The 25,954-nt window shown below is 56.1% G+C and overlaps 1 protein-coding gene and 1 long non-coding RNA gene across 27 annotated transcripts in view; both read right to left on the bottom strand.

The window, feature by feature from the left end:
* The window catches only part of RBFOX3 (RNA binding fox-1 homolog 3), a 433,745-nt gene that overhangs the window by 43,890 nt on the left and 363,901 nt on the right, over positions 1-25,954 (bottom strand). The window lies entirely within an intron of this gene.
* The window catches only part of LOC127032690 (uncharacterized), a 27,890-nt gene continuing 10,370 nt past the window's right edge, over positions 8,435-25,954 (bottom strand). The window contains exon 3 of the long non-coding RNA XR_007768865.1: positions 8,435-8,559. This is a non-coding gene — a long non-coding RNA (uncharacterized LOC127032690). The remainder of the gene's footprint in view (positions 8,560-25,954) is intronic.

The following is a 25,954-nucleotide window of genomic DNA, read 5'->3' as shown; positions in this document are numbered from 1 at the left end:
GCAGCCAGGTGCTTTTGCATGGACTAGTCGGCCTGGCACCAGCTTCCAGCTCGGAGAAGTGATTCTGAGAGGCTGAATTGAGCCCAAGTCTCCTCTCTTGGCACCAGGGCAGCCCCTCTTTACTGCAACAGGTTTGCTGTGAGTCAAGGAGGGCAGAGTACAGCACTGCCCCACAGGGAACAGGGGAGCAGGCCTGGAGAGGAAAAGCCTAGTCTGCCCTCAGGGATACCCGTGTTGCCCAAGGACCTTCATGGAAAGTCCGGCTGCTGTATGTACAGTGCTGTCCCTTCTGTGCAGCTCCTCAGATTCAATCTGAGGGGAGCGTATTTACAGCTACAGGCTACAGTCAGTTCTCGGGAGCATGGGTGTAACTGCGGGCAGAACAGAGCCTGTGTGTGTCAGTGAACTCCCATCAACCCTATCCTAACTGCCATGCACTCCCACATGCGCATGCCACGCACCTCGTGTCCTGCTGAGCTCTCCCGGTGGGTGAAGGCTGTGACATGTCTCTATGTGACAAGTGAAATACCTCCCATTTGACCCAGCCTCTCTCTCATGCTAATGACTGTCAAAGAGAAACAGAGTCTGTGAAGGAGAAGAAAATTACTCCCTGCAAAGGAATTGACTGATCCCCGCCATTTCTCAAGGAATCACTGACCTGCAACTATTGCATTACCCACAATGCTGTGCCAGTCATACAAAGCAGTACTCCAAGGCCACTGGGAACTTGTGCGAACCACAACCCTGGGCTGGTGAGGGGGAATGTGGACTTGTGGGGACGCGGGGCAGGCTGCAGGCTTGCTCATGGGTTGGTGAGCACGTGGGAAGGGACTCTCCAAAATGAGCAGCCCTCAACCCTGCCTGTGAGAAAAGGCAGGTGGGGGTTGGAGCTGAGGATCCCAGCCAAGAGCCCAGGCACTCACCTGAAAAACACACTGCAGAAAGGTCATCAAAGCAGGTACTGCCAGGCCCATCTGCCTCAATCCCAGTGGCCAAGACTTTCAACCAGGGCCATACAGCACCAGCCGTGAGGTCTGTCCACTCTCCTCTCTGCAACTCTCAATGTCCACATTGTGCCCAGCTCCTGGACATCTAGGTCCCGTGAGGAGCACATTCTCTGCCCCTATTCTGGGGTAATTTATCCCCAGCAGGGCCGGCTCCAGACCCCAGCGCGCCAAGCGCGTGCTTGGGGCGGCATGCCGCGGGGGGTGCTCTGCCGGTTGCCGGGAAGGTGGCAGGCGGCTCCAGTGGCCTTCCGCAGGGACGCCTGAGCGAGGTCCACCAAAGCCGCGCGACCGGCGAGTGGCAGAGCGCCCCCCGCAGAGTGCTGCCATGCTTGGGGCGGCGAAATGGCTAAAGCCGGCCCTGATCCCCAGGGGAGCATGATGGCCCCATCTGCCAGGGCAGTGAGTCTCATCCTGCATTCTAGCTCTGAGGTAGAGGCCCTGTCAGGCCTGTGCTATTGGAGACAGGAGAGGGAGCAGGCAGCCAGCCGCAGAGTGCTCCCTTGCCCGGGTTCGCTGAACAGCATGGAAGTGTGGCTGCACAGCTGAGCAATGAGCAGTAACAGCAAAGCTAGAGTGAAAATCCTGCCTGGAGAGCAGGCTGGGCTGCCCAACGAAGCCGGAATCTCTCCGGGCTGCGGAGTCTCACTCAGCCCTGCAGGGCGCTGGCTGGGACTGGAAGGCATTTCCCAAAGGGAAAGGAGTGAGAGGCAGCAAAGGCCAGAGCTGGGGAGCTGCAGAGGCTGGAGCTCGGTGTGGCTGTATTAACATCTTCTCTAAGGATCTGGAAGGGGCAGAGCAGCCCTGCCAAGGGTGCTCCATTGGCAGGTCCTGTACAGAGCAGTGCCAAGGGGCAGCTGAGAGAAAGGGACCTGGATGGGCACGAACAGGAGCAGGAGAATCTGCCTGGAGAAGTACAGCCAAATCCAAACCCCACAGTCTGTGGGGAGAGGCCTGGAGAACCAGGACAGGCCATGGAAAGGCAGCAGTGTGGATGGGAGTTTGCCATGGGCAATGGACGCAAAAAGACCAGTGCTTTGGGTGGGGTCTCTCCCGTCTCTACCCGGCCCTGGGGAGAGACCCCCCTGGGCCCAGCTCTGGTGGGGTGGGTAGTGTCCAGCTCCACAGGGCCCTGGGAGAGAGACCCCTCCTTGACTCTCATGCAAACATCGGGCCCTACCTTCCTCTGCAGAGTCTGGAAAGGAGGCTGCCCAGAGAGGAGCCTCATGAGAGCTGGGGGCTTGAGGGAGGGAGAGGTCTGTTGGGGCTGGTGTTCAGCTGGTGCAGTAACCACAATGACAACTTCTCACCCCCCACAGCTCCTCCTGAGGGGAGGGCCACAGACGGGGCCAACAGGCAGAAGGAGGTGCACGGGGTGCAGAGAGGAAAGAAAGGCAGCGTTAGCCTGATCCTCAAGGATGCTGTCCTGACAGGCGCATCAGGAGGGAATTGGTCCCTCCAGGGGACAGGCCGGGAGCCCCATCGCTTCCCACCAGGGGACTGATCTAACCAGGGCTCATCCCAAGCGGAGAGGGCGGGTGGGGGCTGCAGCAGTGGCGGATTAATGATTTTGCCGTCCCTAGGCCCTGAAATAATTGCCGCCAAAGGCCCCATATGAACTTGTTTTATTTTTTTTACAAATTTGTTTGAACTAAAATGAATCTAAATATCATTAAAATAACTGAACATTTACAAGTTTTATTATAAATAAAATTACTAGTACAGCGGACCCTCGCTGGAACGCAATTTCGTTTACAGCGCGGGACTGCGCATGGATCCAAAACCCCGCGTTCAAGGGGGGTCTGGTGCAGTTTAGGATTCTTGCGAGTATGTTTGGTGGTTTCAATACGCGCTAGGATTGGTAGAATAGCGGTGTCACTGATGCTGCGATTATAAATGTGCTGCCCCTGCAAATTCACCACCCTAGGCCTCGGCCTTGTCAGCCTAGACGATAATACGCCCCTGGGCTGCAGTGCCTGAACCCAGAGGGGTAAGATACAACTTCTAATGACCCCTGTAAGCCCCGCACAGCCTGATACCCCCCATGGTCCTCTGCGTCGCCCCCCCATCATGGCCCTCTGCACTGCCCCCCACAGACATGACCTGCTGAGCCCCTGCCCCCACACAGACACGGCCCTCTGTGCCATCCATGTGGCCCTCGGCACCGTTCCCCCCGAGACACGGCCCTCTGCGCCACCCCCACCCCCCCGACATGGCCCTCTGCGCCATCCATGTGGCCCTCTGCACCGCCCCCCCGACACGGCCCTCTGCACCGCCCCCCCGACATGGCCCTCTGCGCCATCCATACGGCCCTCTGCACTGCCCCCCCGACATGGCCCTCTGCGCCATCCATGTGGCCCTCTGCACCGCCCCCCCGACATGGCCCTCTGCGCCATCCATGTGGCCCTCTGCACTGCCCCCACGACACGGCCCTCTGTGCCGCCCCCCCCCGACAGCCCTCTGTGCCATCCATATGGCCCTCTGCACCGCTCCCCCACGGACACAGCCCTCTGCACCGCTCCTCGCCCCAGGCATGGCCCTATGTGTCCCCCTCCCTCCCCTGACATGGCCCTCTGCACTGCTCCCCCACAGACACAGCCCTCTGCACCGCTCCCCACCCCAGACATGGCCCTCTGTGTCCCCCTCCCTCCCTTGACATGGCCCTCTGCACTGCTGCCCCACAGACACAGCTCTCTGCACCGCTCCCCCAGATTTGGCCCTCCTGTTTATGAGCTCCACAGCTCGTGCGCAAGCGATCCTTAGAAACCTCCCCCTCTGCTGGTGGCTGTGTCCTGCACAGCCTAGAGAATGGCATTCTCATTTCACAATTCTCTGCAATATACATGAAGTTGGCTGAATGTAGATGACATTGCGCCGTTTACTGCATGAATATTTCATGCTGCCTCAGCTCCTAGGTTTCCAGCTGATGGAGCCACAAGCCCTTTGCTGCTGGATCCCGTTCCCTTCCTGCCCAGAGAACCAACACAGCCTGGTCTTATCCCCTTCGGACTGGGAGCAAGAGTGCAGGCTAGACAGGAGCACTCTGCCCAGCGGAGGCCCCCATCTCCCCAGGGGTGAGCTGAGGGTCTGACTAACCCCTGCTGAGGGAGCTCTGCAGCCTGGGAAATGCCAGGATTTTCAGAGGAGCTCAGCTCCAATTAGCCACAAACGAGCGGGCAGATTTTCAGAAAAGCTAGAAGGTCGGATGCAGAGCTCCGTCAAAAATCTCTCCTTCGTAGTGCGTGCTGAGCCCCTGAGTCCTGGGCCTTTATGACCACTGCAGGGTTTGGTACTCTCTAGTCAGCCTCGCTCCACACAGCCCCGGGGAGCTGGGTGGAGTGTCTCCATGAGCAGCACAGCATAGCTGGGTCCCACTGCATTCCTGGCTCCAGTGCCAGCAGTGCTCAAGCCAACCTGAGTTTTTACAGCCCCAGTGAACTAGCGCTAGAGACGTGTGCATGGGCAGCAAGGGCGGCTCCAGGCCCTAGCACGCCAAGCGCGAGCTTGGGGCGGCAAGCCGTGGGGGGTGCTCTGCCAGTGCCGCGGGGGCAGCAGGCAGGGTGCCTTTGACGGCTTGCCTGCGGGAGGCCCGCTGGCCCGCCAGCTTCAGTGGACCTCCTGCAGGCACGGCTACGGGAGGTCCGCTGAAGCCGCGGGACCAGCAGACCTCCTGCAGGCAAGCCGCCGAACGCAGCCTGCCTGCCTTGCTTGGGGTGGCAAAATGCGTAGAGCCGCCCCTGGTGGGCAGGAGTCAGGATAAGGGCAACACTCGAGTCATACCTAAGCTAACACTGCAGTGAAGACAAGCCCTAAGCTTTACTGTCGCGGCTGGGGGAACGACCCCTTCATCCAGGCACATGCTGGGAGCCGTGCCCAGCGCAGCACCTACTGCCCGACACCACACTGCTCCATGTCCTGTCCTCTGCCCATCAGGAACTGCACCTGCAAAGTATCTAGGCACCAGGCAACCGGGTGGCCATGCCCCTGGCCAGCACACTGGAATATGACAATATGCAGCGGCGGCTCCAAGCACCAGCGCTCCAAGCACGTGCCTGGGGTGGCAAGCTGCGGGGGGCACCCTGCCGGTCCCTGCGAGGGTGGCAGTCAGGTAGCCTTCGGCGGCTTGCCTGCGGGAGGTCCGTCGGTCTCGTGGATTCAGCGGCAATTCAACGGCGGGTACACCGAAGCCACGAGACCAGCAGACCTCTCGCAGGCAAACCACCAAATCTGTGGGACCGGGGACCTCCCACAGACAAGCCGCCGAAGGCTTCCTGACTGCCATGCTTGGGGCAGCAAAAAAGTTAGAGCCGCCCCTGACAATATGGCAGGAGTATATGCCCTGCTTGTACAGCACCTAGCACAACAGGACCCTGGCCCGTGACTGGGGCTCCCAGGCACTGCAACACCAAGAATAAATATGACTAACTGGCTGTCCATCCACAGAACCACTAGCTGCACAGCGAGGGTATGCCTGCACCACAGTTCTAAACCCAAGCCTGGCCTGGACCGCTGCCTCGGGTTGCCATGTAGATGTTCAGGCTTGGGCTGCATCACGAGCTCTCAGGCCCACCCCCTCCACGGGTCCCAGAGTCCATTGTGACACCAAACATCTACACTGTAATTGAACAGCCCTGCAGCCTGAGCCCTGGGAGCCCGAGTCCTCTGGCACGGGCCAGCTGCAGGAGTCCAGCTGCAGTTTAGACATACCCTGAGACATACGGCTGTTGCTGACCACAGCACTCAAGAGGGAAACCAGTGGAGAGAAGCTGGGATTTGATGGCGGGGGCTGCCACTCTGATGGCAAGGCTGTAGGCACACTAACTGCCAGGGGGAGGGAAGAGGGTCGCTGCATACATGCCAAGAAGGTAGAGAAGGGCCATCTAGTCAAGGGAGAGAAGCTCCAGGCCATCCCTGGCTGGGTGTCTGGACACCAGGCTGACAGGCTGGCAGAGGCACTGTAAGGAAAGCAGCATTTTACGTGCCGGTGACCACGGGGTGCCCATGCACCCTTCCCCATTGTGCCAGCCCCATGCATGTCAGAAACAGAGCCCACCAGGATGATTATGTATGCACAGGCAGGGACTTGGGAAGGACCTACACTGAGAAAGGGGGACTCCCTGTCTTACCTCAGCACAGCGCCTCTCCCTGGCCAAGGCAGGGTCCTGCCAGGGCACAGTGGTTTCTAATAAGCCCCTCTGCAGGTCCACTGCGAGGACAGGAGAGGCTTATTACTAATGCATGAAGGCATGGCTGGCTTGGGTTTCCAAGAGTGACTGCACATTCAGCACTGGGCTCCCTGCCCCAGCCTCTCAGCTCCGGCTCACTGCCTGAGCCCTGCTCCTGCCAAAGGCGCTGCATGTGGACACTAACTAGCACTTTGCATTGCTCAAGCAGGACTGCCCCCACCTCCGTGCACTGACTTCACTCCCACCACAGGCCTTGGAGCTCGGAGGGCTTCAGTCAAATGCATCTGCATGGACAGCAGGGATGAAATTGCTTCTTCCTGCAGCCAGATTGTGAGAGCAGGCTCCCAGGCTGCCAATGGCTGTGGCTGTGGATCTCCCATTCCTGGCCCAAACCCTTGGGCCCTCCAAGGTGACTCACACGCAAAGGGACGGGAGAGTCTATGCTTTCTCCCAATGACAGATGCCAGGGGCAGATACTGGCTTCTCACATGCCTCAGCTCTTGGTCCCTCTGCCCTTTTGGGGAGGAACGCCGTATTAGACAGGGCAGGAGGCTGTTAACAAGGGCCGGCTGTAGACTGCGTCCTGTGTTTTCCTTTTACCTGTAACCCTGTGTTTCCAAACCCTGTCACTAGCATTTATTTGACACTCTAGCTCAAGCTCTGTTAACTCAGCTTCTCTTTGGTTTTACTACAGACCCGACAAAGTGCCTGGTATTAAGGAGGGTGCTGAGCCAAGCTGACACCAGAGACCTGGGGTGCACTGCTTCCACAGCGGCAGCGAGCAGGTCGCTGTGCACTGAGAGCTTCTACAAGATAGCGGAAGGGGCCTTTAGAGTAACAACGTGGGGTGTGTAACTTGGTAGCCTGCAGAGGGAAATAGCCAGCTCGCGGAACCCAGAGTGGGCACCTGTGCTGCCAGCAGCCGGAGGCTGAGGAGCACTTCCCCTGGCGGGCACAGACAGGGCTCCCTCCTGCTGTGAGCACAGGGCAGTACCCCAGGCAACTCAGAAACCCTGAAAGGTGTCACCCTCAGCAAATAACCTGCCATTGATCACAGCTCCTCCAGCCTCCCCCCCATAATAGGTTGCAATAGATCACGGTTCCACCACTCACGATAGCCCACCATGGACAATGGCTCCCCCTCTTCCTCACACACAACAGCCCACCATTGATCATAGCTCTCCCCAATTCCCAAGATAGCCTGCTATAGATCATGACTCCCCCCAGATCTCAGTTCCTCTCCCCACTTATAGTCCACCAGTGACCACAGCTCCCCTGACAACAACCTGGCACTAATTACAGCTCCCTGCCACGACAGCCTGTCATGGATCACAGCTCCCCTGACAACAACCTACCACTAATCACAGCTCCCTGCCCCACAACAGCTTGCCATGGATCACAGCTCCTCCCTACAACAGCCTGCCATGGATCACAGCTCCGCCCTACAACAGCCTGCCATGGATCACAGCTCCCCCTGAACAACCTACCACTAATAACAGCTCCCCGCCACAACAGCCTGCCATGGATCACAGCTCCCCCCTCCCCAACAACCTACCACTAATCACAGCTCCTCGCCACGACAGCCTGCCATGGATCACAGCTCCCCTGACAACAACCTACCACTAATCACAGCTCCCTGCCACGAGAGCCTGTCATGGATCACAGCTCCTCCTGAACAACCTACCACTAATCACAGCTCCCCATCACGACAGCCTGCCATGGATCACGGCTTCCCTGACAACAACCTACCACTAATCACAGCTCCCTGCTCCACAACAGCTTGCCATGGATCACAGCTCCTCCCTACAACAGCCTGCCATGGATCACAGCTCTCCCCGAACAACCTACCACTAATCACAGCTCCCCGCCACGACAGCCTGTCATGGATCACAGCTCCCCTGACAACAACCTACCACTAATCACAGCTCCCCGCCACGACAGCCTGCCATGGATCACAGCTCCCCCTGAACAACCTACCACTAATCACAGCTCCCCACCACGACAGCCTGTCATGGATCACAGCTGCCCCCTCAACAACCTACCAATAATCACAGCTCCCTACCCCACAACAGCCTGCCATGGATCACAGCTCCCCCTCCCCAACAACCTACAACTAATCACAGCTCCACGACAGCCTGCCATGGATCACAGCTCCCCCTGAACAACCTACCACTAATAACAGCTCCCCGCCACAACAGCCTGCCATGGATCACAGCTCCCCCCTCCCCAACAACCTACCACTAATCACAGCTCCTCGCCACGACAGCCTGCCATGGATCACAGCTCCCCTGACAACAACCTACCACTAATCACAGCTCCCTGCCCCACGACAGCCTGCCATGGATCACAGCTCCCCCCTCCCCAACAACCTACCACTAATCACAGCTCCTCGCCACGACAGCCTGCCATGGATCACAGCTCCCCTGACAACAACCTACCACTAATCACAGCTCCCTGCCACGAGAACCTGCCATGGATCACAGCTCCCCCTGAACAACCTACCACTAATAACAGCTCCCCGCCACAACAGCCTGCCATGGATCACAGCTCCCCCCTCCCCAACAACCTACCACTAATCACAGCTCCTCGCCACGACAGCCTGCCATGGATCACAGCTCCCCTGACAACAACCTACCACTAATCACAGCTCCCTGCCACGAGAACCTGCCATGGATCACAGCTCCCCCTCCCCAACAACCTACCAATAATCACAGCTCCACAACAGCCTGCCATGGATCACAGCTCCCCCACTTCTCTCATGACAGGATGTGGTGGATCACAGATCCTCACCACGACAGCAGCCATGGATCATAGCTCCCCCCAGCCACGACAGTTTTGGACCTCCCACTACAAGGAAGATGTGGAAAATGTGGAAAGAGTCCAGCGGAGGACAACAAAAATGATTAGGGGGCTGGAGCACATGACCTATGAGGAGAGGCTGAGAGAACTGGGATTGTTTAGTCTGCAGAAGAGAAGAATGAGGTGGGATTTGACAGCTGCTTTCAACTACCTGGAAGGGGGTTCCAAAGAGGATGGATCTAGACTGTTCTCAGTGGTAGCAGATGACTGAACAAGGAGCAATGGTCTCAAGTTGCAGTGGGGGAGGTTCAGGTTGGATATTAGGAAAAACTTTTTCATTAGGAGGGTGGTGAAGCACTGGAATGGGTTCCCTAGGGAGGTGCTGGAATCTCCTTCCTTGAAGTTTTTAAGGTCAGGCTTGACAAAGCCCTGGCTGGGATGATTTAGTTGGGGATTGGTCCTGCTTTGAGCAAGGGGTGGGACTAGATACCTCCTGAGGTCCCTTCCAACTCTGATATTCTATGATTCTATGACAGCCTGCCATGGATCACGGCCCCCATCCCCAACAACTTGCCACCAATCACAGCTCCCCCCTCGCCCATGACAGCCTGCCATGGATCACAGCTCCCAGCGTAAGTGCACACACATACACCCAGGAGTGCGCACACTCACATGTGCCCAGGCTAGTTCATGCCATGGCAAGAAGAGGAGGACGTGGCCCAGCAGGATGCCCCGGCTGGTTGTGCGCACTGGGGGCAGTGGATAGCTGAGAGCAGATTGCAAAACAACACTTGAGTGATAAGTGAGAGTATCTGGTGTGGTCCGGGATGAGGAGGAGGTTGCAGCCAGGAGAGTGCGGAGCTAATGCTCGGGATTAGGAAGCTCTGGTACCTTCGGCAGAAGGGGCTCAGTCTGGTGCTTCTCCAGGCACCGCTGCTCATTGCAATTGACAGGGCAGCCTCAGCGAGGGGCTGAGCGTGGCCAGGCACTCGCTCCTGGTGCACGAGAAACACCCAGTGGCTCTGCATTGGGCACAAGTCAAGAGTTTAACAGAGCGTTGCATTCAAATTCCCAAAGGGCACAGGCACTCAACCCCCCAACACACACAGCTTCCCCCAGCCCTGCTCCATACAGACACCTCAGCCTGCCACTCACCCACAGCCCCCACACACAGAGCCTGTCCTCCACTCCCCATACACATAGTCCATGCACCTTCCCCCTACAGCCCCCTCTACATAGCCTGTCCCCTGCCCTCATACACCCACGGCCTGTCCCCTTGCCCCTCATACATCCACGGTCTGCTCCCCAGCCCGCCATACACCCACAGCCTGTCCCCTTGCCCCCATACACCCACGGCCTGTCCCCGGCCCCCATACACCCACAGCCTGTAGCCCACCCCAGTACACACAGACCCTGTCCCCTTGCCCCCATACACCCACGGCCTGTCCCCCAGCCCGCCATACACCCACAGCCTGTCCCCCGCCCCAATACACACAGACCCTGTCCCCTTGCCCCCCATACATCCACGGCCTGCTCCCCAGCCAGCCATATACCCACAGCCTGTCCCCTTGCCCCCATACATCCACGGCCTGCTCCCCAGCCCCCATACACCCACAGCCTGTTCCCTGCCCCCATACGCCCACAACCTGCCCCCCATACACACAGAGCCTATCCCCCAGTCCCCATACATCCATAGCCTGTCCCCTGCCTCCATACACACACAAAGCCTGTCCCCAGTCCCCCATGCTCCCACACCTGTCCCCAGCCCCCCATACACACACAGTCCATGCACCTCCCCCCAGAGCCCCACCCGGTCAATGGCAACATACAGTTAGGTTGGTCAGACAACGGAGCAATTTGCTGGGAGGGTTGAATTGGCCCCCTCGAGTAGACGCTTGCCACCATGGTACCCCACTGCCTGAACTGGGGCAGCATTTCACCCTCAGATGGCAGAGGGCCCCAGCATGCCCTTTCCTGTCCTCTGAGCTGGGGTTTGTTTGCTTTGCCTTGGCAGTGCGGCACATGCCATGTGCTGTACGCGCACACACCCAGACGTGTTCCCAGCCTGCTGCAAAGAGCTGGCAATGTGAAAAGAGACAACCCAAAGGAAGGGCCAGGATACAGCAAACACCAGGGACAGGGGAAAGCAGACGGGGAGGGCAAGGCCAGGTGTTTACTTTCTAAAACACAGGAACTAGCCTCAACTGCCCAGGCACCTGGCAAGTTAGTTCCTGCGCTCTGTCCCACTCTCCTTCTTGCATGCATGCACAGAGCTCTGCTGATGCCCCCAAAACCCCAACATCCCATGGGCATTATTTCTGTTCTGGGTTCCCCCACTCCTCCAGCTCTGCCAGTGTCATTCAATCCTGGTCTGCAGTTCCCCTGCTGTTCCAGCCCTGGGAATCTCCCAAGCAGGGACTGTAGTTAGCCCTTTGCTGTGCAATACTTCGACACTCAGACACTTCTTTCTCTTGGGAACCGAGGGGATGGACAGGCTAGCTGGGCTATCAGAACTAGGACTCGACTCACAGAAACCCACTGACACAAGAGCTCTTCTGCTCTGGCAGAGTCCTATATAAAAAGGACCCAGTAAGAGAGCTGAACAGGTTGCTACTGGACTGCTGTGCCTAGATCAGAGGAAAGAGCCCATTGTTTTATCTGCACGGGGCTGGCACCTTTAACAAATACACAGCACCCAGGCTCACCCCTGCCTCACCAGCCCTTGCACAATGACTCAGCCCCTGAACAGCAGCTGCGCTGGGGAGGTCTCATTACTCTACAGGCTCTATCTGTGCCCAGTTGCTAGAATCTGCAATGATGGAGCCTCAAAAAACCATCCAAACTAACCAGCAATGGGCCAAAGAAGGGAATCGGGTCTGATTTGTGTTGTCCAAACCTTGCTTTGGAGTGTGTGTTCACCTGTCCACTCCTCGCAGAGGGGCCAGCCCATGACCTAGGCCTCGCTTTTGCCTCATGTGGTTCAGAAAGTATCCCAGGCCAGGAGTGGTGCCCAGGCCCTGCCCAGCACAGAGGTGCATTTCCCTTGTTCGCTCATCACATCGGGGGTCCCAGTTATTAGTGAGGTTCAGCTGTCTGTGTGAGACAGGGAGGGTGTTTGTGACAGCTTGTGTTTGTGACATGGAGGGTGTTTGTGACAGGGGGGTGTTTGTGACAGCTTGTGTTTGTGACAGGGAGGGTGTTTGTGACAGCTGTGTTTGTGACAGGGAAGGTGTTTGCGACAGCTGTGTTTGTGACAGGGAGGGTGTTTGTGACAGCTGTGTTTGTGACAGGGAAGGTGTTTGTGACAGGGAGGGTGTTTGTGACAGCTTGTGTTTGTGACAGGGAGGGTGTTTGTGACGGGGGGTGTTTGTGACAGGGAGGGTGTTTGTGACAGCTGTGTTTGTGACAGGGAAGTTGTTTGCGACAGGGAAGGTGTTTGTGACAGCTGTGTTTGTGACAGGGAAGGTGTTTGTGACAGGGAGGGTGTTTGTGACAGCTGTGTTTGTGACAGAGAAGGTGTTTGTGACAGGGAGGGTGTTTGTGACAGCTGTGTTTGTGACAGGGAAGGTGTTTGCGACAGGGAAGGTGTTTGTGAAAGCTGTGTTTGTGACAGGGAGGGTGTTTGTGACAGGGGGTGTTTGTGACAGCTTGTGTTTGTGACAGGGAGGGTGTTTGTGACAGGGAGGGTGTTTGTGACAGCTGTGTTTGTGACAGGGAAGGTGTTTGTGACAGGGAGGGTGTTTGTGACAGCTTGTGTTTGTGACAGGGAGGGTGTTTGTGACGGGGGGTGTTTGTGACAGGGAGGGTGTTTGTGACAGCTGTGTTTGTGACAGGGAAGGTGTTTGCGACAGGGAAGGTGTTTGTGACAGCTGTGTTTGTGACAGGGAAGGTGTTTGTGACAGGGAGGGTGTTTGTGACAGCTGTGTTTGTGACAGAGAAGGTGTTTGTGACAGGGAGGGTGTTTGTGACAGCTGTGTTTGTGACAGGGAAGGTGTTTGCGACAGGGAAGGTGTTTGTGAAAGCTGTGTTTGTGACAGGGAGGGTGTTTGTGACAGGGGGGTGTTTGTGACAGCTTGTGTTTGTGACGGGGGTGTTTGTGACAGGGGGGGTGTTTGTGACAGCTGTGTGTGTGACAGGGAGGGTGTGTGTGACAGGGAGGGTGTTTGTGACAGCTGTGTGTGTGACAGGGAGGGTGTTTGTGACAGGGAGGGTGTTTGTGACAGCTTGTGTTTGTGACAGGGAGGGTGTGTGTGACGGGTGTGTGTGTGTGTGACAGGGGTGTGTGTGTGACAGGGAGGGTGTTTGTGAAAGGAGGGTGTATTTTTCCTTGTACCTTGACAGCAGGGCTCCCAGCGGCAAATGTGGGAAGCTCTGGCTGAGGTGCAAGGTGGAGCTGTCCGCATCCTAGCCCATGGCATGGAAGCCAAGTGCAGAGACAAGGCTGAAATCCTGTCTCCAGTTAAGTCAGTGGGAGTCACAGGCTGTCCCCAGTGCTTCCCCAGGCCGAGAGAGGGGAAGGGCACTTGGGAGAAACAAGCTGCTTCTTGTCTCCACTGGACGGTGATTTTAAAAAAAGCAAATTCTCCAAGATTGCCAGTGTGTTCCCATGGCTCTGAACAGGCAGGTTGCAGTTGGAGGGGCCAAATTCTGCTTTCAGTGATAGTGCTGTGAATCCAGTCACTAGCCCCCTTGGAATAGCCCTGGGGATACCCAGGTGCAAAGGAGAGCAGAATGTGATGCATTCACATGGGCTGAGAGTCTCAGCTGATGAGGCACTGCTGGGAGCAAGAGTCTTTCCCATATAAATCCTGTGAAGAAAAGGGACAATTTCTTGGGCTGTTCATTTCCACTTCTAAACTCAGCTCCTGCTGCATTTGTTTGGTAGAAGCTGGTGTTACCTCTAGGGACCAAGTACAAAGGTTTGGAACAGACTTGAATTTCCCTTTAGTATAGAGGTCCACACATATTAATTTCTGATTTGGGTGTTAAAGTGATTTCCATTTTGCAATCACTACACTGTAAATGCATGTGAAAATGTGTCCGCGCACACACACACACACACGCACACATGGGTCACTACATGCATGCTCACACACAAGCTACCATATGCACGTATGTAATCACACACAGACAAGCTTTCTCACACACAAACCACCCTAATAGGCAGTCAGGAGCATAATTTTTCCTCTAATTACATATTCAGCACTTCTGAGAAAATGAGATTTTGGTAATTCAATTGGATTGAGAAGCAGGGCTATAATAAAATGAAATTTGCAACAATCGCACAGTTAAATTAGTTAAATGGAGAGGAAGGAGCTGTGGAAAATTGACCCCTCGATCTCCTAAAGACTAATCAGACATTTGAACTGAGTTGTGCTAACAAAGCCCTCGGGCTGTTGCAGAGACAGTGTAAATGAGAGAGAATCACAGGGACAGGGAGTGCGTGGGGAAGAGGTTGAAAAAAACAACAGCGCCTGATGGGTCCTGGAGCCCAATGCAGGGCTGAGGAGGGAATTTCACTGTTTTACATAAGGGGGCAGTTTCCTTCCATCCTGTCCTTCGGTCACTGCTTTATCCAGTCCCCTCTGGCCCGGTAGTGCCCACATTCTGCCCTGGCTGCAGGGTTCTCAGGAACCAGGATTAGTCATGCTCTTGAGCCTGGGCAGTGAGCATTGCTAACCCATGTGAAGTGACTGCAGGGTGAGAAGGGCTAGGTTCAAACGGGGCTCTTCCGGAGCAGAGGGGAGTTGTTGCAGGGACCATTCCAAGAGCATGACTGGGGGAACCGCAGTCACAGCCATTCGGGAAGGATGCTCTTTGCAATACAGCTGAGCTCCGTGGAGCCAGGATCCCCAGCCAGGAGCCAACCAGTCAGGCAGAGTAGCAGGGACAAGTTGTGTGCACAACAGGCCTTTCCTTCAGTCTCTTGCCTGCTTTCTGCCTGCCCTGGCCCCTCAGTAGCCCAAGGCTCCTGGCTCTGGGGGGCTCGGTCCATTTCCTTCCCAGGCTCCCAAACTTTCCAGCGTGTCAGCAGTGAGGGGAGGTGCAGGGCTGTGGCTCCCAGAGCAGCAGCTCCGATTCATCACCATGGCAGCCCTGACTGGGATGGAGAGGTGATCAATAAGTAGCGAGAAGGTGTCAGCGTCAGGGATTCTTCCATGTCAGGATTTATGAAGGGAAAGGCGTGGGGTTTGGGGAGAGCGGGCTCTGAAAGTGCTGAGGTTGGAGCTGGCCAATTCACTCTATTAATGTGATCAAATTACAGCGGCAGCAGCCAGACACAGGTGAGCAGGGAGGGGCCAGGCAGGCCACACTCTCTGTGTCCTTGCTGCTGAGGCTGAAGGGGCTGGGTGGAGAGAGAGGCCTCTCAGCTTTGGCACATGTCCTGACAGAGAGCAGACGTGCCCTGAGTCAGGCATGCTAAGGAGGGCACCCTCGAGCATGCAGGTAACACCCCCATTCCCCGTCTAGCCTCCAGGCCTGTGCATGGTCCATGGTTCATGAGTTCAGAGAGCCGCATCCCTGCCTACTGTGGCAGGAACCAGTGGGTGTAACTGGGGGACAAGATGAAGAGATTGTGGGGACAGTCACAACTATAGACAATTCAAATTGCTAATGCACCCCTGCAACCAGAAACAACCCCACAGTCACAATCACAAACACAGAAGCTCACTAACAGTCAGACTCACATTGAAACACAATTCCAGCCACAGCTGCAGTCAGACACAACCACACACGCAGTCTTATCTATGCACTGATGCCTATTATCACTCTCCAGAGTCTTTGCATGAGTTGAGGGGTAGAGAAAGACAGTAGGAACAGGGGCCACCCTGAGAAGAAATCCCTGCTGGCAGAAAGGGACCTGCTGATGGCAGTGCAGAGGCCACTGGCATGGGATCAGATACAAAATAATTAGTTTAAATATTTGTCTTGCTATTTTTTTAAACACGAAAGAGAAAGGCAAGTTTCTCATTTGCAAGTTAATTAGCCTAACCAGCGTTAATTAAGAGCTCTCCATATAATGCAGATCACAAATTAACTGCCACCATAGCCTGCTCCTTCCCGTTTTTTGGTTTAATACAGCGCAGTACAGATACGGTGACAGAGAGAAACCAAGAGAGGGTATCAGTCTGAAGGGGCCTGCCTGCCAAGCCCCTTAAAGCAGCCCCAGGCTCGCTCAGACCAGCCAGCCCCGTGTACAGCCTGAGTTCAGGGTTCCCCATACCCTGATTTTGCCCTTTCCCACGGTTTCCGTTAAACACCGACAGATAAACCCTGTCCCGAGCTCCCAGCTCCTCTCAGCCTGGCTGCTCTATACACAGACTTCGGACTGATTTCCTGGTATCGGGTTTGAAACCTTCTTGGACTGGAGTGCAGGGCCGCTGCAACCATTTAGGCGACCTAGGCGGTCGCCTAGGGTGCTGGCATTTGGGGGGCGCCATTTTCTTCGGCAGTGACCGCGTCGGCTGGATCTTCGGCTACCCTGGTTGCCGCCAGCATTTAGGCGGAGGGAGCTAGGGCAGGGGAGCGCAGGGAGGGCCGCCTGCAGCAAGTAAAGGGGGGGGTGGCCCTCCCCACCCCAGCTCACCCCTGCCCCGCCTCCTCCCCGAGCACGCCACCCTGCTTCACTTCTGCCGGCTCCCAGGCTTGCGGCGCTAATCAGCTTAGGCGCTGCAGCCGAGGAGGCGGGAGAAGTGAAGCAGCCACGGCCTGCTCGGGGTGCTCGTGCGCGGAGCAGGGGTGAGCTGGGGCCGGGGGGGAGCTGCCGCAAGGGGGGTGCCTCAGGGCAGAAGGAGGGGAGCTGCTGCGGGGGGGGGGTCTCAGGGCAGAGGGAGGGGAGCTGCTGCGGGGGGGGCGCGTCTCAGGGCACATGGAGAGGAGCTGCTGCGGGGGGGCGCGTCTCAGGGCAGAAGGAGGGGAGCTGCTGCGGGGGGGCATCTCAGGGCAGAGGGAGGGGAGCTGCTGCGGGGGGGTGCGTCTCAGGGCAGAGGGAGGGGAGCTGTTGTGGGAGGGGCGCGTCTCAGGGCAGATGGAGAGGAGCTGCTGCGGGGGGGCACGTCTCAGGGCAGATGGAGGGGAGCTGCTGCGGGGGGGGCATCTCAGGGCAGAGGGAGGGGAGCTGCTGCGGGGGGGTGCGTCTCAGGGCAGAGGGAGGGGAGCTGTTGTGGGAGGGGCGCGTCTCAGGGCAGATGGAGAGGAGCTGCTGCGGGGGGGCGCGTCTCAGGGCAGATGGAGGGGAGCTGCTACAGGGGGGGCATCTCAGGGCAGAGGGAGGAGAGCTGCTGCGGGGGGATGCGTCTCAGGGCAGACGGAGGGGAGCTGCTGCGGGGGGGGCGTGTCTCAGGGCAGAGGGAGGGGAGGTGCTGCGGGGGGGGGGGCGTCTCAGGACAGGGGCGTGGGGGGGAGGGTGCAAGGTGGAAGTTTTGCCTAGGGCGCGAAACTTCTTTGCACCAGCCCTGCTGGAGTATGGTGCAACGTGAGCCCAGTGCTTCAGTCTGAGGGATGCAAGGGCTTGGCCTCTCTTGCTGAGACATGGTGTCACGGAGTGTGGGGGAGTCCGGTCCTGCACCCCTCTTCCTGGGACCCACAGTGACTCTTAGCTAGCCAGTAAAACAGAAGGTTTATTGGACAACAGGAACACAGGTTACAGCAGAGCTTGCAGGCACAGTCAGGACCCCTCCATCGAGTCCTTCTGGGCTTTCAGGGTGCTTGGATCCTAGCTAGGATACCCTGAATTCCGCCCACCCAGCCCCAAGCCCAAACTCAAACTGCTTCCCTCCTGCCACTCCCTTCCTTTGTCCCCTTCCCGGGCAAAGGTGTTGACCTTTCCCCTCCCTTACCTAGCTCAGGTTACCGGCTCCCGTATTGTCCATCCCCTAAAGTCCTCCCCTGCTCTCCCATTCCCCACACAGACAGTCCCTACTCCATCACACATGGACTCACACAGTGAGGGAGACTGTCGGGCAGGAAACCAACCCAAGTCAACTCAACCTGTAGGTCAGTCCTCAGGTTCAGGGGAATGAGTGAACAAGTGATGGGCAGGTGGGGAAGGGTTCTCCCCCAACCTGAGCCGGACGGAGAAGCGAGCATGTCAGCAGCACAGCGGAAGAGCAGCAATTCCTACACCTGACGCTCCAAATGACCACCTCCCTGCCCACTGTGAATCCATCAGCGAAGAGGTGGCTCCTCCATCCCCCAACAGAAGATGATGGTGGCTTCCTGCTCCAGCATGGGGGTCTCCCTGCAAGGTTTCTTTGCCTGTATATTCTCAATTAACCCTCTGACTGGAGGCCTCTTGTCACCCATCCCTGGCATCCCTTGGTCAGCCCAGCACCTGGGAGATATATTGGTGAGGCCACCGCTGTGTCTGGAAGCAGCCTGCACAGTCTCAACCAGCAGCCAGAGCTCTGCAGCCTATATCTGGATGCTGTTCTGAGCAGCAGGGTCCAGACTGACAGCTCTGCAGCCAGAGCGGGTGGGGGGCCGGGAGATGAATGAAAGGCCTGTCAGTAAACCCAGAATTTATGGGTGCCTGAAAGCAGTGGAGCAGCTGTTGATGGATGGAGAAGGACACACTACCGAAGACTCTCCAGCCCCTTCAGTAAATGACAGCCAGCCAGGGGAGATTCATGGGGTGCCAACAGCCCCTCCCCATCATTTCCTGCTGCTCACAGCTGGACAGAGGATCAGGAGGGTAGCAGCAGTGGGAGTGAAGCAGCCAGGACAGAACCCCCGTGCCCTAGACTACAGACCGAGCGGAGCTGGGCTTCTCTGCTGGCTGGGGTTAAATTCTTTCCACTGGCCCCATCGAGGCCCTGATCTGATTTTGTTCTAACCAATGTTGGTTAGAGCTCCAGTGAGCATCCCGGGGGGAGTGCAGGGCTGCACTGGTTGGGCAGATATTCTCTGGAGTGACTCAGGTTTCACTCTTCTCACCGCAAGTGGGGCAGGGGCTTGTGTGGCTGAGGGGGCTGGAGGAGGGCCCTGGGTCCCTGGAGGGGATAAGTGCAGCCCTTCAGAACTTCACCCTCACTCCCCTGTGCTTATCCAGGGCTCACATCCCCAAGGCCAGCAGGGCTACAGAGGCTCATGCAAAGCCTCACACACGCAGTCCCGTCACCCCGCAAACGTGCCCCCAGCCTCTCACAGTGTCACACACAGACCCTCACGACTGTGGTACTGTATTTACAAAGCAGGCAGTTGCCCTAGGGGCAGGAAATGCCCCTGGAATGGGTGGGAAGAATTTCCCAGTTTGCCTAGGGCAGTCAATTCCTAGCCCTGGGCAGAGTCACAGCTACCCCTAACTGCAGTCACATCATCTTTGCTGGGTTGCACAGTAACCAGCCAATCCCCAGTCCCTGCCCACCTTCCACCATGCAATAAAGGAAACAGATGTTGCACGGCGCTGAGAAACAGCAGCAATCATGTCAGTTTATGTGTCATTTTCTACTTGGGTAATGTGAGCAGTGACGGATCGCTGCTCGCAGACAAGAGGAAAATCATGACAAAGTGCTGCAAGGGGAGACGGAGTGGCCAGCCTGCTCCCCACCCCGTCCACCAACAAGCCTCCAGCGGGGAGAAATAAACACCACTAATCAAACCCTGCCGTGAGCCTCCTGTGGGATCCCAGGGCTGCGGGAGGGCAGCCGGGCAGGGGATGGGAGCCTGTTATGGTACTAAAGCTGCCAGGAGTCCTATGCGGTTCTTGAGGACCCTCTTCCTCTTGCCTCCCAGGACCTTGCCAGAGGCTTGAGGTGATTGTCTTCCATCAGTGACGAATGAGAACGAGCGGCCAGCAGCAGGGCAGGAACGGGCTCCAAGGCCTGAGCTTCCCCAGGGCAGAGGGCAGGCCTCAATCCAGGCACTGGACTCGCCCTTGGAATCCAAGCCAGGCTCCAGCCCTGCGCCATAGGGCTTGGCGTTCTACACAACCAGAGGAGGCAGCCTGGGCTCTATCCCTATTTCCATGTCATTTACGCCTGAGGCCAGTGAGGATGGGAGGCCTCGGGGCTCCAGAGGGACATCTGAAGGAGCAGCACGTAGGGGCTTCAAAAGGAATCTTTGGGTGGCTGGAAGGACGATGGCTGTGACTCAGCATCTCCATGCCTCAGGTTCAGCAGGAAACAGGAATATCCTGAAGGCTGCCTCAGGGATGTGGAGGAACTATCAGGCAGTGGTGCTCGGCAATGCTAGCAGACAGGATGGGTCCCCAGCCCTCTCCATCTGCACCCTACCGGGCCTTCTACTGGGTACAAACTGAACACATAAGTCAGGCTCTAAAAGCAAAAGCTCTTGCAGCATCAGCCTGGCACTGGTGGGGCTGTCAGAGCATCCTGATACTGCCTCTGTGAACTCCCTCCTCAGGCTGGCTCTCATTCCTCTACTCGCCTCACTCTAGTTAATAGGTTCTTGGTGCCAGGGATTGCATTTCAGCAGCGCTGCTTACACAAAGGCCTGGAGTGAATCCTGCTGATTCTATGCAAACCCAATTTGTAATGTATGTGCTGCTCCGGCAGAGCGAAAGGCCCTTTGGGTTGCCAGGCCCTGGCTCTGAGCTGGAAGGGGATCTCCAGGAGCCAGATGCGCCAGCTGGAAGCTACCAGAGAGACAAAGAACATGCAGGTCTGGGGTGGGCAGGGTCTCGGAATGGGCTTTAGGAAATGCCTCCCACTCCCCTGCAGTCAGCCTCAGAAATAAACTCCTACAGCAGGCTCTTATGCAACCCCTCCCTCCCACTGAGCCTGATGCTCCTGCTTTTCTGGGGCCGGTGGCAGATTTAGAGTTACTGGGGCCCCCCAGCCCTGTGCTCAGCTTCATGTTTGGGGCTCCTCCTTGGGCCCCAGCCAAGAAAAAGAACATTCTCCCTTATCTCCCCCTGCCCCAGTTTTTCATTTTTTTTTCTTCATCCTCCTCCTATAAGTAATAGGAAGTAAATGAAAATAAAGTGAGGTACCTTGACTGGTTTTGTAATCTAACTTATTTTTTCACAAACCACTTGAAAATCGCTGAGGGTCTCAGCAGACCACTTAATGATTTTTCTAAACATTGTTTATATCGTTAGCTAACTATTGTAAGGTGCTTTGGATAAGAGCGCTTTATAAAAAAAACAATGTAAAAAAACGTTGGGGTGCCGGGTCTGGCCAGGACATAAGGTGAGGGAGGGGGCTCAGGGCTGGGCAGGAGGTAGAGGTGTGGAGCTCTTATCTGGGGCAGCTTCCGTTTGGAGAGAGGGGTGCAGGTTGGGAAGTGGGGGAGTGTAGGAGTCAGGGAGGGCAAGGGGCTGGGGGCGTGTGAGGGGGGTGCAGGAGTCAGGTCAGGAGGTGTGGGCTGGGGTTGTGGGGGTGCTCCCAGCCCCCTATCCCACCCCAGCCCCCTGCCCTGAGTGGCTCATGGCAGAGGGTAGTGGGGGTATGTGTAGTAGGAGTGCAGGGGCCCTGCCTTTGTTCCGCCCTGCCCCGATTCCATCCCCTTCTCCAAGGCCCCGCTCCCACCTCCCCCAGTGCACTGAGACCCTGATCCTCCCCCTCCCTCCTGGAGGGCTGGGAGGGGTGGAACGTGGCACGCTCAGGGGAGGAGGCAGGGAAGAGGCGGGGGAGGGGGAGCTAGGCTGCCAGTGGGTGCGGAGCCTGAAGCAGGAGCCCCAGGAGCCGGCAGAACCAAGCTTCTGCCCCCACAGCTGCCCAGCCCTGGGGCCCCTGCCAGGGCCCCCTGTGTTTTACCATAGTAAATCCACCTCTGTCTGTGGCTGTGTGTTAACTGGAGTTAACTCGAGTGTTGCTCCAAGCTCAAGCCCTGTCCACACACACAAACCCCTTAGTGCGCGGGGGGGGGGGGGGGGAGAGGAATGCTTTTACCTCATGATGTCTAGGCTCCAGCTCAAGGTGGCTGCTAGCGCAATCATTCCAAGCACTAATCCAGCGGGTCACATAACCCTGCTGTGTGGTCGCTCTCGCTAGGTAACCTCAGCGCACTCAGCTCAAGTGCAGACAACCCAGTGAAAATACAGTCTCAGACACATCCTAGGTGCTCAGAGGCCTCCAAGGCCTGAATCACATTTCAGGTCCCTTGCTGCCTCCTCTTCCCACTTCCCACTCACCCTGCTTGAGTGGCCTAGGTCTCAAGCCCTGCTGCAGACCTCTTAATTCCGGCTGCTGCCTGCGCTCTCCTAGAGCCGTTCTCCTGACATGCTCAACAAGGCATGGGACTCCACTTGCTCCCCATCTGTGGCACGCTTTATTAAACACCAACATGCTGGAATTGCAGCAAGACATGTTCATGGTCCCAGCTGGGACACCCTTCCCTCCTGGAGTCCAGCTCACTCATGTGTCTTGCGCCTCCATTAGCGTCACAGACCCACCATGCACTTAGCAACGTTCAGCTCTGCCTGCACATGCCCATCCCTGATCCATGTACTCACCCATTTGCATACACTCTTATGCACAGACCTGCCTCAGACAAACTTCCTATGCACATACACATCTGTGTTCATTTACACAGTCGCCTCCTGTGTACACCCCCCCACGCTCAAGTACACGTATACGCATGCTGCTTTTCACACACAAATTCACATCTAGACCCCACACTAGAGATGTGCTAAGAGTTGTTGTTATTCACGAGCATGGACACAGTTCAGACTGAACGCCAAGCGCGCTATCACTCTTCCAGGTCCTCAGAACACTGGCCTGGCCATTCTGGGGCAGAGCTGGCCCATCTAGCCCAGGATCCTGTATTGGACAATGACCAGCACCACACACCTGAGGAAAGGCAAGAAACCCCACAGCAGCAGAGGTGGTGAAACCTGCACACACAGAAGTCTCTTCTTAACCCCTGTTAGAGATTGGCTGAATCTTGAGCTTTAATATCCCTTCCAAGACTTTCAGCATTAGCTATGCTAACTCCAGATATTCTGGATATCCATATTACTGTCCAATCTCATATTGAATCTTGCTAAATTGCTGGACTCAACAACATCCTGTGGCAGTGAGTTCCATAGCATAACTGTGTTACGGAAAAAGTATTTTCTTTTATCAGTTTTGAATCAGCCACCTTCCCCATCACAGACTGTCCCCTTGGTCTTGTGTCATGAGACTGGGAGAGCAGCAGCTCCCAGTCCCCCCTCTCTAGACCAGTCCTCCACCTATACACTTTCATCATGTCCCTCTGTATTCATCTCCTTTCTAAAGGAAATAATCTGAATTTACTATTCTCATCTCCCTTCTCTGAGCCCTCTGCATTGTCCTTTCTGGGCAGGGCTGCCAGCACTACACAGAGTATCCAGAAGAGGTCTGCACCATTGATTTACGGAAGGGCATTAGGATACTTCCCGGATTACTCCATCCCATTCCTTGTGCATCTGAATGTCTCGTTTGCTTTTTGGCTGCAGCTCTACCCTGAGCAGGTCACCACTGAGCTGTCTGCAGTGACGCCCAGGTTCCTCTCCTGAGCTGATACAGCTACTTTGGGCCCTGTCAGGTTTTCTTGCACTGCAAGCCGTTTTGACCCAGGGTATGGCTACACTTGAAATTTCGAAGCGCAGCCGCGGCAGCGCTTTGAAGTGTGAGTGCGGTCGGAGCGCCAGCGCTGGGAGAGAGCTCTCCCAGCGCTGCACGTAAACCACATCCTTACGGGTGTAGCTTGCAGCGCTGGGAGCCGTGCTCCCAGCGCTGCGGCACTGATTACACTGAGGCTTTACAGCGCTGTATCTTGCAGCGCTCAGGGGGGTGGTTTTTTCACACCCCTGAGCGCGAAAGTTGCAGCGCTGTAAAGTGCCAGTGTAGCCATGGCCCAGAGGTGAGGCGCATCTCTGGTACCTCTCCTTCCCCCTGCAGAGTCTTCTGCTGGCCTTGTGGATGGAGCAGTTCTGTGCAGCTTGGCCTGGACAGGGAGCAGTTATTCGTTTGGCCAAAGATCCTTAAAGCCCAACAAGCCCTGTGTGTTAAATCACCAGAATTCCATTTACAGCTGTCAGCAGGAATTGGGGGTGGGGAGGAAGCAGGAGGATTCACAGACCACTCATAGCAGAATTAACTAGGAAGCCTCAGTGTTCCTGTGGTTTTGGTAATCCCCCTGGAGGAGACAAAAATATGCTGAGTTCGAGACCCCACCCAAACCAACAGGCTATGCACGTCTGTGCCGGACCGAGATGGCTGCTCAGCTAGCGCCGCCAAACTGAACACCCTGGCCCACTCCACTCCCAAAACCAACACTGCAGCCAAGCAATGTGATAAATTGTTTGTTTTGATGCTGCACCTTCTGTTTTAGCATCAAGATCTGAGCGGTGGGTGGGGGAGGAGAGTGGGCAGGTGGTGTGTGGCGAGAGGCTGGGTGGGCATGCTGAGTTTTGTTATCACAATTAACCTTTCGGCTTTGTTAAAACATATCCCTCCACTGACCAACTAGATACTGGAAAGAGTTCCGGAGTTATGAAATCGAATCTGGTCACCCAGCACCACAGTATTAAAATACAAGTGCACCTATGACAGGGATATTGCCAGGCAGCAAGAGGCCGAAAATGTCATTGCTCGGGGGAAATTGGTTTTATAAATGCTAAACATTAATATAAATATTTTAATTTTTTTAAATATAACATTTTCTTTGGCTTGAGCTTTCCCCTGCTGTGTTTGGAGCCCAAGCACTGCAGCATCGGGCTAGGGCTTAGAACCAGGAAGTAGGACCAAAGAGTCAGCTGTTGGTTTGCAGACATAAGTCAAATAGACAGCAGCAAACAAATGGCACAAAGGCTGGAAAGGCAATGAGATTTACCAAGAAACGATCCAGTGGCTAAGATGTTGCTAGTAATAATGGAACTTTCTCTCTCTAAAATACGAGATTTTTAACCTGACAGCAACCCTCCAGGACAGGGTTTTCCAAGCAGCCTGTCGCAATAGCTGCTCCAGTGAGCAGCCTGAGCTGATGCCCAGTGTGAGAATGCACAGTGACTCACAGGGCTGGTCCACACTAGGGGGGGGAAATCGATCTTAGATACGCAACTTCAGCTACGTGAATAACGTAGCTGAAGTCGAATATCTAAGATTGGATTACTCACCCGTCCTCACGGCACGGGATCGATGTCCGCGGCTCCCCCTGTCGATTCCGGAACTCCGTTGGGGTTGGTGGAGTTCCGGAATCGATATAAGCGCGCTCGGGGATCGATACATCGCGTCTAGATTAGACGCGATATATCGATCCCCGAGCAATCGATTTTAACCCGCCGATACGGCGGGTAGTCTGGACGTGGCCACAGAGTCAGGTCACTTTTAAAAAGGGAGGCGCCTTCTAATGCTTAAACAATCCCTGGGGGTTATTCAGCAGTTAGTTTAGCCCAGGGGTTTTCAAACTGGGGGCCAGGACCCCTCGGGGGCCACATTATTACATGGGGGGTCGCAAACGGTCAGCCTCCCCCCAAAACCCGCTTCACCTCCAGCATTTATAATGCTGTTAAATATATAAAAATGTGTTTTTAATTTACAAGGGAGGGTCACGCTCAGGCTTGCCGTGTGAAAGGGGTCACAATATAAACGTTTGAGAACCACTGGCTTAGCCCTTCTGTCAATTAACTCCGTTTAGCCTCTCCAGACAGCGCAGAGAGGAGTTACTGCACACCATGCCCTGAGCCCAGATTTCCAGAGCTTTCTAATGGTGACCGTGAGGCCCGGAGCCCAGTCTGCACCCCCAGGCCAGCGAGATGGCTGTTAAGTGTTCTTTTGTCATGATGCTTAAGACACTTTTTGACAGTGACTGACTCCTCTGTGTACTTGGCTGAACAATCAGTCTCTCTCCCTATAGCGCTCAGGTTCCCACTGACCAAATTATTACAACCCAGCCTCACTGGAACTCTTGCTCCTACCTTTCCTCATGCTGCCTGCTCTGGGAGAACTCCTCAGACCTGTGTCCAGCTAGTCTGGTTCCTGCACACAATCCTGCACTCAACCAGGGCCCCAGCATGCACTCTATCAGCCCCTCTTC

Source organism: Gopherus flavomarginatus, chromosome 12 (genome assembly GCF_025201925.1).
Source record: "Gopherus flavomarginatus isolate rGopFla2 chromosome 12, rGopFla2.mat.asm, whole genome shotgun sequence".
NCBI classification, from domain to species: domain Eukaryota; kingdom Metazoa; phylum Chordata; order Testudines; family Testudinidae; genus Gopherus; species Gopherus flavomarginatus.
This window is presented reverse-complemented; position numbering and strand designations above follow the sequence as displayed.